At 47.2% G+C, this 17478-nt stretch overlaps 1 protein-coding gene across 6 annotated transcripts in view; it reads left to right on the forward strand.

Annotated features, from left to right (window-relative positions):
- Positions 1 to 263: 263 nt before the first annotated feature.
- EZH2 (enhancer of zeste 2 polycomb repressive complex 2 subunit) overlaps positions 264 to 17478 on the forward strand; it is a 328928-nt gene continuing 311713 nt past the window's right edge. For 2 of the 6 annotated variants that reach the window (XM_063922427.1, XM_063922428.1), the window contains exon 1: positions 282 to 346. The gene's annotated coding sequence lies outside the window, so the exon portion shown is untranslated. Of the gene's footprint in view, positions 347 to 381; positions 522 to 578; positions 659 to 17478 lie in introns of those variants that run through there. The other 4 variants (XM_063922429.1, XM_063922432.1, XM_063922430.1 and 1 more) reach the window with 4 other exon arrangements.

The raw sequence follows: 17478 nt of genomic DNA on the forward strand, positions 1-17478 counted from the left end.
TCCTGTCCCACCCGACATAGGAAAGCAGAACAAAGGACGCGGCGGAGAGCGCGACTGTGTGAGGGGGGAATCGCTGGCGCCGGCTTCGTTTCCCTCTCTGCCTTCCTATTGGCCGCGGGAGCTTCGGGCGCCGCTCAGGCGGCCAATGAGGAGGCGAGGGCCAGGTGTGGGCGTGGCTACTGCTGCCGGGAGCAGGGTGGGCGGGGAGAGGAGGATCAGGGAGGTTAGTACTTTGGCGCCCGGGACCGGTGCTGCTGAGAGAGCCTGGTGGCCGCGCACACACTGGGGGGAAGGCGGAGAGCCGGTTGGGGGAAGCGGAAGATCGGAGGCGGGAGCCGCGGATACGGTAATGCTCGTCTGTCCCGTATGCTCGATATTGCGGTGTAGTATGGGCCCTGTGTGAGGAGTGCAGGCGAGGACAAAGGGGCCGCCCCCAGCCGTGGAGGAGGAGCCGGGGCTCCCGGAGTCAGCAGCAGCAGCAGCAGTGTGTGTGTGAGGAGGGGGGCTGCTGCCCGCAGCAGGTATATGTATGGGGTCAGCATAGGGACAAGGTAGCGGCATCATGTAGCCGGGTCACAGGCTCGCCGGTTTCGTGGTCTATACATACACCGCTGTCCCCTCCCCCAGGCGGCGGCTACCGGGCTGATAGACCGGTGCTGTAAGTTCCCCTCTGCCACTCACTGCTACGTATATGAATGGGAGGAAATCCCTCTGATTATTTATTTATATTTGTGAATATATATATATATATATATATATATATATATATATATATATATATTACTGCGCTAGCCTGTGTCACACTATTTCTCGGGAAAGTCGCACGATTCCCACTGAGAGCATAGGCTATAGGGGAAGACCCTCTCACTACTGAGCACATAGAGCACACGGTGACCTACGGGAAATAACTTTACTACTTTCTCTTGGCTACAATTAGTCTGGTTTATTAGCATTGCACCTTTGAACTTGGCTGTAGTCTCATGTGTGACATTATGTCTCCCTACACTGCATCCTCATCTGTCTATAATTGTGCAGTGTTTTACTACAAGCAAGTAAACCTTGTAACTTTTTTTAAATTTTTGTATTCAAAGGATCTGACATTGTCTAGACTTCCACCTTTGTTCCACATAACTTAGTGTAAAGTTTCCACCATCTTTTACTATTTGAATTTTAAAAGGAAATCTTTTTTTATGAATGTTTTGCAAGATGGGTAACAGTATGATTAAAGGTATTTAAAGACAGCAATTGCTCTTAAATCATTGTGTAACACAAATAAGGCAATGCCGGCAAATTACTTGCCAAATCGGACATTAAAAACCTTTTTGCGCAAATACAGTAGCATGGTATTAATTGTGCATTGCAGTCTGACTGAACCTAGATTAGATCTTGACCCAGAGTTAGGTAAAATATATATATATATATATATATATATATATATATATATATATATATATATATATATATATATATGTATGTGTATCCTTCCACACCTATGGCTCAGGTGGCAGTCAATAACATTGTGTTCAAAAAGCAACAAAATGCAGGCATCTTATGACGTTTCAAGGCCTTTTCATCAGGTAAGTAAACCCTTAAACCCCCAGGTAAGTAAACCCTTTGTTTTTTGTTTCACACAGCACTAGGGTTTACTTACCTGATGAAAAGGCTGCTATGCCTTGAAACGTCGTAAGATGCCTGCATTTTGTTGCTTTTTGAACACAATGTTATTGACTGTCACTATGCTTTGAATACAAGTTTTGCCACAAGTCCATGGAGTGCCGCCTCATTTCCTTCGCTGCTAACACCTGAGCCGTAGGTGGGGAAGGATACCTCTGCTGCTTTAGTTCTAGGAGGGCACCCTGGCATTTATTAATTTGATCAGAGTGCTGGATGTATCTATTTGTGTATGTATGTGTGTGTGTATATATGTATATATATATATATGTATATATATATATATATACATACATACATACATACATACATACATACATACATACATACATACATACATACACACATACATAGTATCCCTTATCCAAAATGCTTGGGACCAGAGGTATTTTGGATATGGGATTTTTCCGTATTTTGGAATAATTACATACCATAATGAGATATCATGGCAATGGGACCTAAATCTAAGCACAGAATGCATTTGTTTCATATACACCTTATATACACAACCTGAAGGTCATTTTAGCCAATATTTTTTATAACTTTGTGCATTAAACAAAATGTGTGTACATTCACACAATTCATTTATGTTTCATATACACCTTATACACACAGCCTGAAGGTCATTTAATACAATATTTGTATGTATGTATGTATGTCAGTTTTCACCTAGGGAAAAACTATGGTCCTGCAGCACAGATTTAAGAGGTGCCGAGATTTTTATTTGAGAAGATGGAAGGGTGTCCTGGCTTTATTTGAATTTTAAGTGTGAAAATAAAGCTGCACACTTTTGCTTGCTACAGTACATGAATAAGCAGTCAGTGTTTTCCCAGTATCTGGACTGTGTTGACCAGTAATGGTTGACACAACTTTTTAAGGTGTTTTTGCATTTTTCCAGCTTTTTTTTTTATACTTTACCATCTACGTGCACCTTGCTGCAGCATAGCGAGTGGTACACTAATTGGCGTTCCCAGTGCTCTGACTGTGAAAATGGCACAAAAAAAATGTCTACCTTTTTCTTGTCTACCTTTTGATCATGTTGATCTTTTCCATGTCAGCTATATGGGGTTGACTTACTGACTGTCAACCTAATTAGGGTCTACCTTCAAACTCTGAATAAGCCCTAAAACATACATTTGTGGGAAATGATGTCCTTGCTATTTGTTGCATATGTGCACACCAAATTTGTTCTGACGTCCTCTGATTGTTTGGTAAGTTAAACTGAACTGTAAAGGACCATACACACTGGGTGATTTTGAGCTGAAATCGGCTCACTTTTGGTGTGTTGAGCTGCTTTCAGCTCAAAGCCGCCCAGTGTGTATTCCCAAACGATGAGCGCTGATGCGCGCTCCCGCTTCATTGCTGGAGGCCACCGTTCATGTACTGGTATTACCAGTAGATGAACGGCGGGGTGAGCGGCTTTCCATAGCGTCCTATTGAAATCTGCTCACCCCCGCTGACATTGCTGGGCAGCGGGGAAAAGCGCCCAGTGTGTATGCACTGAGCGCTTTTCAGCCCAGCGATGTCTGCGATCATCGCTGTGCATACACGCTGGGCAAAAACGCCCAGTGTGTATGGACATTAAGATACAATGAGGTCGATTGAATTAAGCCTATGTACACATCAAGGGATAATGTGTACCCAGCGAGATTGGGAGCGACAGACCCATCTGGGGTGCCGGCATTGGCAAGTGCATTTACACTTGCCGATGCCGGCAACAATGGGGTGGTGGCAGCATGTCATCGCTAGCGACATCCCCTGACTGAGCTGTATGTAAAGACGATGGGAGATGTCGCAAACGATGCAGTGGGCACACATTAGGACGATTTGTTCTAAAAACTCGCCTATATTGGGCAAATCGCTCAAATTGTTGTCAGTGTTCCCAGCTTTAAGGCAACCATACGTTACTCTGATTTGTCTGGGGCACAAGTCTGATCTGATGTCCCTTGAACTTCCTCGGGAGTTTTCCATCTGATTTGGTACTTGATGTGCCATTTTTACATGCGATTTATCACATGCTGCTGTGTGGGTGGGAGCATCCAGAGAAAAGCTGCTCAGATGAAGACATCTGAGAAATCGTATGCAATATATCGCAGGTACTATAAAAAAAAAAAACCTAGCTGCAATGTGCACCTGATGGCTGCGATTCCGATTTATCCTATGTGCAGCACATCCGACCGCCAACTCGGCCCTGATGCGCTTGGGACCGCGCATCTAATCGGATGTCAAACAGCTGCAATTTGTCCTGTTTTAACCCGATTTACTGACCCGATCCATTGGAATCGGTGAAAAGAGGCCATATCGGACAAGTGTATGGCCAGCTTTAGACTCTCCCTGTGAGTACGTGTGAATAAGTGTGGCTACATGCTCTGGAGTGGCTGATTTTTGGTTGGTTTGGTGCTTTTGTACAAGTCTGTGAGCTTGGGTGTGTTTTCATTCCTAGCGTTGCCACGCCGAAGTGGCAGCAACTCACCCCCCCTCTCAACTGAGTGAATCAACACACTATCTGCATATGAATTTACAGCATGTTTTCCTTGCAACCAAATATTAAGGCAGTCTAGTCATAGATGATATGGAGTTTCCAACTACAGAAAAGCATTTGAAAGGTTTCATCTGAACTGACCTTAAAGAAGTTTAAGGATTACAATGTTGGGAACATATGCATAGTGATGTAAAAATAAGAATTTACTTACCGATAATTCTATTTCTCGTAGTCCGTAGTGGATGCTGCGACTTCCGTAAGGACCATGGGGAATAGCGGCTCCGCAGGAGACTGGGCACAAAAGTAAAAGCTTTAGACTAGCTGGTGTGCACTGGCTCCTCCCCCTATGACCCTCCTCCAAGCCTCAGTTAGGATACTGTGCCCGGACGAGCGTACATAATAAGGAAGGATTTTGAATCCCGGGTAAGACTCATACCAGCCACACCAATCACACCGTACAACCTGTGATCTGAACCCAGTTAACAGTATGATAAACGTAGGAGCCTCTGAAAAGATGGCTCACAACAATAAACAACCCGATTTTTTTGTAACAATAACTATATACAAGTATTGCAGACAATCCGCACTTGGGATGGGCGCCCAGCATCCACTACGGACTACGAGAAATAGAATTATCGGTAAGTAAATTCTTCTTTTCTCTGACGTCCTAGTGGATGCTGGGACTTCCGTAAGGACCATGGGGATTATACCAAAGCTCCCAAACGGGCGGGAGAGTGCGGATGACTCTGCAGCACCGAATGAGAGAACTCCAGGTCCTCCTCAGCCAGGGTATCGAATTTGTAAAATTTCTCTATCGTCCTAGTGGATGCTGGGGTTCCTGAAAGGACCATGGGGAATAGCGGCTCCGCAGGAGACAGGGCACAAAAAGTAAAGCTTTTCCAGATCAGGTGGTGTGCACTGGCTCCTCCCCCTATGACCCTCCTCCAGACTCCAGTTAGATTTTTGTGCCCGGCCGAGAAGGGTGCAATCTAGGTGGCTCTCCTAAAGAGCTGCTTAGAAAAAGTTTAGCTTAGGTTTTTTATTTTACAGTGAGTCCTGCTGGCAACAGGATCACTGCAACGAGGGACTGAGGGGAGAAGAAGTGAACTCACCTGCGTGCAGGATGGATTGGCTTCTTGGCTACTGGACATCAGCTCCAGAGGGACGATCACAGGTACAGCCTGGATGGTCACCGGAGCCGCGCCGCCGGCCCCCTTGCAGATGCTGAAGTCAGAAGAGGTCCAGAATCGGCGGCTGAAGACTCCTGCAGTCTTCTAAAGGTAGCGCACAGCACTGCAGCTGTGCGCCATTTTCCTCTCAGCACACTTCACACGCAGTCACTGAGGGTGCAGGGCGCTGGGGGGGGGCGCCCTGGGAGGCAAATGTAACCTATATAAAGGCTAAAAATACCTCACATATAGCCCCCAGAGGCTATATGGAGATATTTAACCCCTGCCTGGATTCACTAAATAGCGGGAGACGAGCCCGCCGGAAAAGGGGCGGGGCCTATCTCCTCAGCACACGGCGCCATTTCCTCTCACAGCTCCGCTGGTCAGGACGGCTCCCAGGTCTCTCCCCTGCACTGCACTACAGAAACAGGGTAAAACAGAGAGGGGGGGCAAATTTATGGCGATATTTTGATATATATAAAGCAGCTGAGCACTTATTATAAGGCTATCCCTGTTATATATAGCGCTTTTGGTGTGTGCTGGCAAACTCTCCCTCTGTCTCCCCAAAGGGCTAGTGGGTCCTGTCTTCGTTAGGAGCATTCCCTGTGTGTCTGCTGTGTGTCGGTACGTGTGTGTCGACATGTATGAGGACGATATTGGTGTGGAGGCGGAGCAATTGCCAAATATGAGGATGTCACCCCCTAGGGAGTCGACACCAGAATGGATGCCTTTATTTATGGAACTACGGGATAGTGTCAACACGCTAAAGCAGTCGTTTGACGACATGAGACGGCCGGACAATCAATTAGTGCCTGTCCAGGCGACTCAAACACCGTCAGGGGCTGTGAAACGCCCTTTGCCTCAGTCGGTCGACACAGACCCAGACACAGGCACTGACTCCAGTGGTGACGGTGACGAATCAACCGTATTTTCCAGTAGGGCCACACGTTATATGATTTTGGCAATGAAGGAGGCGTTACATTTAGCTGATACTACAGGTACCACTAAACAGGGTATTATGTGGGGTGTGAAAAAACTACCTATAGTTTTTCCTGAATCAGAAGAATTAAATGACGTGTGTAATGAAGCGTGGGTTGCCCCTGATAAAAAGCTGATAATTTCAAAGAAATTATTGGCATTATACCCTTTCCCGCCAGAGGTTAGGGAGCGCTGGGAAACACCTCCTAGGGTGGACAAGGCGCTAACACGCTTATCTAAACAAGTGGCGTTACCCTCTCCTGAGACGGCCGCACTTAAAGATCCATCAGATAGGAGGATGGAAAATATCCCAAAAAGTATATACACACATGCAGGTGTTATACTACGACCAGCTATAGCGACTGCCTGGATGTGCAGTGCTGGGGTAGTTTGGTCAGAGTCCCTGATTGAAAATATTGATACCCTGGACAGGGACAATATTTTACTGTCGTTAGAACAAATAAAGGATGCATTTCTTTATATGCGTGATGCACAGAGGGATATCTGCACACTGGCATCACGGGTAAGTGCTAGGTCCATTTCGGCCAGAAGAGCTTTATGGACGCGACAGTGGACAGGCGATGCGGATTCAAAACGACATATGGAAGTTTTGCCGTATAAAGGGGAGGAGTTATTTGGAGTCGGTCTATCAGATTTGGTGGCCACGGCTACAGCCGGGAAATCCACCTTTCTACCTCAAGTCACTCCCCAACAGAAAAAGGCACCGACTTTTCAACCGCAGCCCTTTCGTTCCTTTAAAAATAAGAGAGCAAAGGGCTATTCATATCTGCCACGAGGCAGAGGTCGAGGGAAGAGACAGCAACAGGCAGCTCCTTCCCAGGAACAGAAGCCTTCCCCGGCTTCTACAAAAGCCTCAGCATGACGCTGGGGCTTCTCAAGCGGACTCGGGGACGGTGGGTGGTCGTCTCAAAAATTACAGCGCGCAGTGGGCTCACTCGCAGGTAGATCCCTGGATCCTGCAGATAATATCTCAGGGGTACAGGTTGGAATTAGAGACAGATCCACCTCGCCGTTTCCTGAAGTCTGCTTTACCAACGTCCCCCTCCGAAAGGGAGACGGTTTTGGAAGCCATTCACAAGCTGTACTCTCAGCAGGTGATAGTCAAGGTACCTCTTCTACAACAAGGGAAGGGGTATTATTCCACTCTTTTTGTGGTACCGAAGCCGGATGGCTCGGTAAGGCCTATTCTAAATCTGAAGTCCTTGAACCTGTACATAAAGAAGTTCAAGTTCAAGATGGAGTCACTCAGAGCAGTGATAGCGAACCTGGAAGAGGGGGACTTTATGGTATCCTTGGACATCAAGGATGCGTATCTCCACGTTCCAATTTACCCCTCACACCAGGGGTACCTCAGGTTCGTTGTACAAAACTGTCACTATCAGTTTCAGACGCTGCCGTTCGGATTGTCCACGGCACCTCGGGTCTTTACAAAGGTAATGGCCGAGATGATGATTCTTCTTCGAAGAAAAGGCATATTAATTTTCCCATACTTGGACGATCTCCTAATAAGGGCAAGGTCCAGAGAACAGCTAGAGATGGGATTAGCACTGTCGCAAGAAGTGCTAAAACAGCACGGGTGGATTCTGAATATTCCAAAATCCCAGTTAATGCCGACAACTCGTCTGCTGTTCCTAGGGATGATTCTGGACACGGTTCAGAAAAAGGTTTTTCTCCCGGAGGAAAAAGCCAAGGAGTTATCCGAGCTTGTCAGGAACCTCCTAAAACCAGGAAAGGTGTCTGTACATCAATGCACAAGAGTCCTGGGAAAAATGGTGGCTTCTTACGAAGCAATTCCATTCGGCAGATTCCACGCAAGAATTTTCCAAAGGGATCTGTTGGACAAATGGTCAGGGTCGCATCTTCAGATGCACCTGCGGATAACCCTGTCTCCAAGGACAAGGGTGTCTCTTCTATGGTGGTTGCAGAGTGCTCATCTATTGGAGGGCCGCAGATTCGACATACAGGATTGGATCCTGGTGACCACGGACGCCAGCCTGAGAGGCTGGGGAGCAGTCACACAAGGAAGAAACTTCCAGGGAGTATGGACGAGCCTGGAAACGTCTCTTCACATAAACATTCTGGAACTAAGAGCAATATACAATGCTCTAAGCCAGGCAGAACCTCTGCTTCAGGGAAAACCGGTGTTGATCCAGTCGGACAACATCACGGCAGTCGCCCATGTGAACAGACAGGGCGGCACAAGAAGCAGGAGTGCAATGGCAGAAGCTGCAAGGATTCTTCGCTGGGCAGAGAATCATGTGATAGCACTGTCAGCAGTGTTCATCCCGGGAGTGGACAACTGGGAAGCAGACTTCCTCAGCAGACACGATCTTCACCCGGGAGAGTGGGGACTTCATCCAGAAGTCTTCCACTTGCTGGTAACCCGTTGGGAAAGACCAATGGTGGACATGATGGCGTCTCGCCTCAACAAAAAACTGGACAGGTATTGCGCCAGGTCAAGAGATCCGCAGGCAATAGCTGTGGACGCGCTGGTAACGCCTTGGGTGTACCAGTCGGTGTATGTGTTTCCTCCTCTGCCTCTCATACCAAAAGTATTGAGAATTATACGGCAAAGAGGCGTAAGGACGATACTAGTGGTTCCGGATTGGCCAAGAAGGACTTGGTACCCGGAACTTCAAGAGATGATCACGGAAGATCCGTGGCCTCTACCTCTAAGGAGGGACTTGCTTCAGCAGGGTCCCTGTCTGTTTCAAGACTTACCGCGGCTGCGTTTGACGGCATGGCGGTTGAACGCCGGATCCTAAAGGAAAAAGGCATGCCGGAAGAAGTCATTCCTACTTTGATTAAAGCAAGGAAGGAAGTAACCGTGCAACATTATCACCGAATTTGGCGAAAATATGTTGCGTGGTGCGAAGATCGGAGTGCTCCGACGGAGGAATTTCAACTGGGTCGATTCCTACATTTCCTGCAATCAGGATTGTCTATGGGTCTCAAATTGGGATCTATTAAGGTTCAAATTTCGGCCCTGTCGATTTTCTTTCAAAAAGAATTGGCTTCAGTCCCTGAAGTCCAGACCTTTGTTAAGGGAGTGCTACATATACAGCCTCCTGTGGTGCCTCCAGTGGCACCGTGGGATCTCAATGTGGTTTTGGACTTTCTAAAATCTCATTGGTTTGAACCACTAAAGAAGGTGGATTTGAAATATCTCACATGGAAAGTGACCATGCTTCTAGCCCTGGCTTCGGCCAGGAGAGTGTCAGAACTGGCAGCTTTATCTTACAAAAGCCCATATCTGATTTTCCATTCAAACAGGGCAGAACTGCGGACTCGTCCGCATTTTCTCCCTAAGGTGGTGTCAGCATTTCATCTGAACCAGCCTATTGTAGTGCCTGCGGCTACAAGTGACTTGGAGGACTCCAAGTTACTGGACGTTGTCAGAGCATTAAAAATATATATTGCAAGGACAGCTGGAGTCAGAAAATCTGACTCGTTGTTTATATTGTATGCACCCAACAAGATGGGTGCTCCTGCGTCTAAGCAGACGATTGCTCGTTGGATCTGTAGCACAATCCAACTTGCACATTCTGTGGCAGGCCTGCCACAGCCTAAATCTGTAAAGGCCCACTCCACAAGGAAGGTGGGCTCATCTTGGGCGGCTGCCCGAGGGGTCTCGGCATTACAACTTTGCCGAGCAGCTACGTGGTCAGGGGAGAACACGTTTGTAAAATTTTACAAATTTGATACTCTGGCTAAGGAGGACCTGGAGTTCTCTCATTCGGTGCTGCAGAGTCATCCGCACTCTCCCGCCCGTTTGGGAGCTTTGGTATAATCCCCATGGTCCTTTCAGGAACCCCAGCATCCACTAGGACGATAGAGAAAATAAGATTTTACTTACCGATAAATCTATTTCTCGGAGTCCGTAGTGGATGCTGGGCGCCCATCCCAAGTGCGGATTATCTGCAATAATTGTACATAGTTATTGTTAACTAATTCGGGTTATTGTTGAAGGAAGCCATCTTTCAGAGGCTCCGCTGTTATCATACTGTTAACTGGGTTTAGATCACAAGTTGTACGGTGTGATTGGTGTGGCTGGTATGAGTCTTACCCGGGATTCAAAATCCTCCCTTATTGTGTACGCTCGTCCGGGCACAGTACCTAACTGGAGTCTGGAGGAGGGTCATAGGGGGAGGAGCCAGTGCACACCACCTGATCTGGAAAAGCTTTACTTTTTGTGCCCTGTCTCCTGCGGAGCCGCTATTCCCCATGGTCCTTTCAGGAACCCCAGCATCCACTACGGACTCCGAGAAATAGATTTATCGGTAAGTAAAATCTTATTTTAGCAAACGTGTTTGCCCCTGACCAAGTAACTCCAATTTGAAAAAACTCTTGCGCTATAGTTATATAATTACAAGATATGGCTGACAAGAATGACAAACTCCTGATAAATTCAAAATATATTTACTATTGTATAAATTATCATATAATAAAACAAGACCGGTCTTTAAAACATCAAAAAATAATAACAAATATGTATACTTTCTAATACATGGAGGTGGACTTAAGCATACTCTGTGCACAGACGTGTAAAAAAACAAGCTCTATAGCTATATGGCTTAATGAGGTCAAAGAATGTTTTGAATCAAGTGTGGCTGCTGGTAAGACCCATATATTAATTGTTCCCAATGGATAGTCACTTTGTATCAAAGATCTTTATGATGTGAAGATCCAACATGTAACAATAGAATGGATATGAGCTTTTTGTAACCGGAAACTTTACGTGAGATGTGAGCAAGTGGTATCAGCACAAATGCATCCCGACGACCACCGCAGTGGCTTGGAGCTGCGGGAAATAAAGGCACCTGCAATGGCGCCCGCTGTGATTTAACCTGCTCAGTCGCGATGCTCCACGAGTATCCACCTCTACGTGCCGTTTGCAGGCACCGGTCAGCGGCTCCTCTTTGTATGAAAACAAATTCCAGGCAGAAGAATGCTGCAGCCAGTTCGTGATATGGGTCTAACTTCAGCTGGGGTCCAACAGAATCAACTTCTGACGCGTTTCGCTCCTCCCACAGGGGCTTCATCAAAGGATTCTTTGAGGAAGCCCCTGTGGGAGGAGCGAAACGCGTCAGAAGTTGATTCTGTTGGACCCCAGCTGAAGTTAGACCCATATCACGAACTGGCTGCAGCATTCTTCTGCCTGGAATTTGTTTTCATACAAAGAGGAGCCGCTGACCGGTGCCTGCAAACGGCACGTAGAGGTGGATACTCGTGGAGCATCGCGACTGAGCAGGTTAAATCACAGCGGGCGCCATTGCAGGTGCCTTTATTTCCCGCAGCTCCAAGCCACTGCGGTGGTCGTCGGGATGCATTTGTGCTGATACCACTTGCTCACATCTCACGTAAAGTTTCCGGTTACAAAAAGCTCATATCCATTCTATTGTTACATGTTGGATCTTCACATCGTAAAGATCTTTGATACAAAGTGACTATCCATTGGGAACAAATAATATATGGGTCTTACCAGCAGCCACACTTGATTCAAAACATTCTTTGACCTCATTAAGCCATATAGCTATAGAGCTTGTTTTTTTTACACGTCTGTGCACAGAGTATGCTTAAGTCCACCTCCATGTATTAGAAAGTATACATATTTGTTATTATTTTTTGATGTTTTAAAGACCGGTCTTGTTTTATTATATGATAATTTATACAATAGTAAATATATTTTGAATTTATCAGGAGTTTGTCATTCTTGTCAGCCATATCTTGTAATTATATAACTATAGCGCAAGAGTTTTTTCAAATTGGAGTTTTGTGGTTAATTGCACTTGGGTGGTCCAGTGTAATTTATTTGACCTGTGAACCCCAGGTCATTAACTTTTTGCAGCTGAGTTTTACTATATTCAAAATGTTTTTTAACAGAAAATACTATTAGCGCCCGATATAAAGAGGTTTTTTTGTGCCCCTGACCAAGTAGCTGCTCGGCAAAGTTGTAAAGCCGAGACCCCTCGGGCAGCCGCCCAAGATGAGCCCACTTTCCTTGTGGAATGGGCTTTTACAGATTTTGGCTGTGGCAGGCCTGCCACAGAATGTGCAAGCTGAATTGTACTACAAATCCAACGAGCAATCGTCTGCTTAGAAGCAGGAGCACCCAGCTTGTTGGGTGCATACAGGATAAACAGCGAGTCAGATTTTCTGACTCCAGCCGTCCTGGAAACATATATTTTCAGGGCCCTGACTACGTCCAGCAACTTGGAGTCCTCCAAGTCCCTAGTCGCCGCAGGTACCACAATAGGCTGGTTCATGTGAAACGCTGAAACCACCTTAGGGAGAAATTGAGGGCGAGTCCTCAGTTCTGCCCTGTCTGAATGAAAAATTAGGTAAGGGCTTTTATATGATAAAGCCGCCAATTCAGAGACACGCCTGGCTGAAGCCAGGGCTAACAGCATGACCACTTTCCATGTGAGATATTTCAATTCCACAGTGGTGAGTGGTTCAAACCAATGTGATTTTAGGAGACTCAACACTACATTGAGATCCCAAGGTGCCACTGGAGGCACAAAAGGAGGCTGTATATGCAGTACCCCTTTGACAAACGTCTGAACTTCAGGCACTGAAGCCAGTTCTTTTTGGAAGAAGATTGACAGGGCCGAAATTTGAACCTTAATGGACCCTAATTTTAGGCCCATAGATAGTCCTGTTTGCAGGAAATGCAGGAAACGACCCAGTTGAAATTCCTCTGTAGGGGCCTTTTTGGCCTCGCACCACGCAACATATTTCCGCCAAATACGGTGATAATGTTTTGCGGTTACATCCTTTCTGGCCTTGACCAGGATAGGGATGACTTCATCTGGAATGCCTTTTTCCTTCAGGATCCGGCGTTCAACCTCCATGCCGTCAAACGCAGCCGCGGTAAGTCTTGAAACAGACAAGGTCCCTGCTGGAGCAGGTCCTTTCTGAGAGGTAGAGGCCACGGGTCCTCCGTGAGCATCTCTTGCAGTTCCGGGTACCAAGTTCTTCTTGGCCAATCCGGAGCCACGAGTATAGTTCTTACTCCTCTCCTTCTTATGATTCTCAGTACTTTGGGTATGAGAGGCAGAGGAGGGAACACATACACCGACTGGTACACCCACGGTGTTACCAGAGCGTCCACCGCTATTGCCTGAGGGTCCCTTGACCTGGCGCAATATCTGTCCAGTTTTTTGTTGAGACGGGACGCCATCATGTCCACCTTTGGTTTTTCCCAACGGTTTACAATCACTTGGAAGACTTCTGGGTGAAGTCCCCACTCCCCCGGGTGGAGGTCGTGTCTGCTGAGGAAGTCTGCTTCCCAGTTGTCCACTCCCGGAATGAACACTGCTGACAGTGCTACCACATGATTTTCCGCCCAGCGGAGAATCCTTGCAGCTTCTGCCATTGCCCTCCTGCTTCTTGTGCCGCCCTGTCTGTTGACGTGGGCGACTGCCGTGATGTTGTCCGATTGGATCAATACCGACTGACCCTGAAGCAGAGGCCTTGCTTGACTTAGGGCATTGTAAATGGCCCTTAGTTCCAGGATATTTATGTGAAGAGACGTTTCTCTATCGTCCTAGTGGATGCTGGGGTTCCTGTAAGGACCATGGGGAATAGCGGCTCCGCAGGAGACAGGGCACAAAAAGTAAAGCTTTAGGATCAGGTGGTGTGCACTGGCTCCTCCCCCTATGACCCTCCTCCAAGCCAGTTAGATTTTTGTGCCCGGCCGAGAAGGGTGCAATCTAGGTGGCTCTCCTAAAGAGCTGCTTAGGAAAGTTTAGCTTAGGTTTTTTATTTTACAGTGAGTCCTGCTGGCAACAGGATCACTGCAACGAGGGACTTAGGGGAGAAGAAGTGAACTCACCTGCGTGCAGGATGGATTGGCTTCTTGGCTACTGGACATCCGCTCCAGAGGGACGATCACAGGTACAGCCTGGATGGTCACCGGAGCCTTGCCGCCGGCCCCCTTGCAGATGCTGAAGTAAGAAGAGGTCCAGAATCGGCGGCAGAAGACTCCTCAGTCTTCTAAAGGTAGCGCACAGCACTGCAGCTGTGCGCCATTTTCCTCTCAGCACACTTCACACGGCAGTCACTGAGGGTGCAGGGCGCTGGGAGGGGGGCGCCCTGGGAGGCAAATGAATACCTATTTTGGCTAAAAATACCTCACATATAGCCTCCGGAGGCTATATGGAGATATTTAACCCCTGCCAGAATCCGTTAAGAGCGGGAGACGAGGCCGCCGAAAAAGGGGCGGGGCCTATCTCCTCAGCACACAGCGCCATTTTCCCTCACAGAAAGGCTGGAGGGAAGGCTCCCAGGCTCTCCCCTGCACTGCACTACAGAAACAGGGTTAAAACAGAGAGGGGGGGCACTAATTTGGCGATATGCTTATATATATATTAAGATGCTATAAGGGAAAACACTTATATAAGGTTGTCCCTATATAATTATAGCGTTTTTGGTGTGTGCTGGCAAACTCTCCCTCTGTCTCTCCAAAGGGCTAGTGGGTCCTGTCCTCTATCAGAGCATTCCCTGTGTGTGTGCTGTGTGTCGGTACGTGTGTGTCGACAGGTAGGAGGACGATGTTGGTGAGGAGGCGGAGCAATTGCCTGTAATGGTGATGTCACTCTCTAGGGAGTCGACACCGGAATGGATGGCTTATTTAGGAAATTACGTGATAATGTCAACACGCTGCAAGGTCGGTTGACGACATGAGACGGCCGACAAACAATTAGTACGGTCCAGACGTCTCAAAAACACCGTCAAGGGTTTTAAAACGCCCGTTTACTTTAGTCGGTCGACACAGACACAGACAGGGACACTGAATCCAGTGTCGACGGTGAATAAACAAACGTATTCCTTATTAGGGCCACACGTTAAAGGCAATGAAGGAGGTGTTACGTATTTCTGATACTACAAGTACCACAAAAGAGGGTATTATGTGGGATGTGAAAAAACTACCATAGTTTTTCCTGAATCAGATAAATTAAATAAAGTGTGTGATGATGCGTGGGTTCCCCCCGATAGAAAATTAGGGGCGGTATACCCTTTCCCGCCAGAAGTTAGGGCGCGTTGGGAAACACCCCTTAGGGTGGATAAGGCGCTCACACGCTTATCAAAACAAGTGGCGGTACCGTCTATAGATAGGGCCGTCCTCAAGGACCAGCTGACAAGGCTGGAAAATATAATAAAAAGTATATACACACATACTGGTGTTATACTGCGGCCAGCGATCGCCTCAGCCTGGATGTGCAGAGCTAGGGTGGCTTGGTCGGATTCCCTGACTAAAAATATTGATACTCTTGACAGGGACAGTATTTTATTGACTATAGAGCATTTCTATATATGCGAGATGCACAGAGGGATATTTGCACTCTGGCATCATGAATAAACGCGATGTCCATAACTGCCAGAAGATGTTATGGACACGACAGTGGTCAGGTGATGCAGATTCCAAACGGCACAGTATGGCCGTATACAGGAAGAGGACTTGTTTGGGGTCGGTCCATCGGACCTGGTGGTCACGGCAACTGCTGGAAAATCCACCGTTTTTTACCCTAAGTCACATCTCTGCAGAAAAAGACACCGTCTTTTCAGCCTCAGTCCTCTCGTCCCTATAAGATCATATCTGCCCAGGGATAGAGGAAAGGGAAGAAGACTGCAGCAGGCAGCCCATTCCCAGGAACAGAAGCGTTCCACCGCGTCTGACAAGTTCTCAGCATGGCGCTGAGACCGTACAGGACCCCTGGATCCTACAAGTAGTATCCCGGGGGTACAGATGGGAATGTCGAGACGTTTCCCCTTCGCAGGCTCCTGAAGTCTGCTTTACCAAGTCTCCCTCCGACAAGGAGGTAGTATGGAAAAAAATTCACAAGCTGTATTCCCAGCAGGTGATAATTAAATTACCCCTCCTACTACAGAAAAGGGGTATTATTCCACACTATATTGTGGTACTGAAGCCAGAAGGTTAGGTGAGACTTATTCTAAAAAAAAAAAAAAAAAAAAAAAAAAAAAAAAAAAATTTTTGAACACTTACAAAGGTTCAAATTAAGATGAAGTCACTCAGAGCAGTGATAACGAACCAGGAATAAGGGGACTATATAGTGTCCCGGGACATCAGGGATGCTTACCTCTATGTCCCAAATTTGCCCTTCTCACTAAGGGTACCTCAGGTTCGTGGTGCAGAACTGTCACTATCAGTTTCAGACGCTGCCGTTTGGATTGTCCACGGCACCCTGGGGTCTTTACCAAGGTAATGGCCGAATTGATGATTCTTCTTCGAAGAAAAGGCGTCTTAATTATCCCTTACTTGGACGATCTCCTGATAGGGGCATAGTCCAGGGAACAGTTGGAGGTCGGAGTAGCACTATCTCGGATACTGCTACAATCAGCACGGGTGGATTCTAAATATTCCAAAATCGCAGCTGATCCCGACGACACGTCTGCTGTGCCTAGGGATGATTCTGGACACAGTCCAGAAAAAGGTGTTTCTCCCGGAAGAGAAAGCCAGGGAGTTATCCGAGCAAGTCAGGAACCTCCTAAAAACAGTGCATCATTGCACAAGGGTCCTGGTAAAAATGGTGGCTTCCTACGAAGCAATTCCATTCGGCAGATTTCACGTAAGAACTTTTCAGTGGGATCTGCTGGACAAATGGTCCGGATCGCATCTTCAGATGCATCAGCGGATAACCCAATATCCAAGGACAAGGGTGTCTCTCCTGTGGTGGTTATAGAGTGCTCATCTTCTAGAGGGCAGCAGATTCGGCATTCAGGATTGGATGCTGGTAACCACGGAGCCCAGCCTGAGAGGCTGGGGAGCAGTCACACAAGGAAAAAATTTCCAGGGAGTGTGATCAAGTATGGAGACTTTTCTCCACATAAATATACTGGAGCTAAGGGTAAATTTATAATGCTCTAAGCTTAGCAAGACCTCTGCTTCAAGGTCAGCCGGTATTGATCCAGTGGGAAAAACATCACGGCAGTCGCCCACGTAAACAGACAGGGCGACACAAGAAGCAGGAGGGCAATGGCAGAAACTGCAAGGACTTTTCGCTGGGCGGAAAATCATGTGATAACACTGTCAGCAGTTTTTCATCCCGGGAATGGAAACTGGGAAGCAGACTTCCTCAGCACGACCTCCACCCGGGAGAGTGGAAACTTCATTGAGAAGTTTTTTCCACATGA

The sequence above is a fragment of the Pseudophryne corroboree genome, chromosome 5 (assembly GCF_028390025.1).
Source record: "Pseudophryne corroboree isolate aPseCor3 chromosome 5, aPseCor3.hap2, whole genome shotgun sequence".
Taxonomy (NCBI): Eukaryota; Metazoa; Chordata; class Amphibia; order Anura; family Myobatrachidae; genus Pseudophryne; species Pseudophryne corroboree.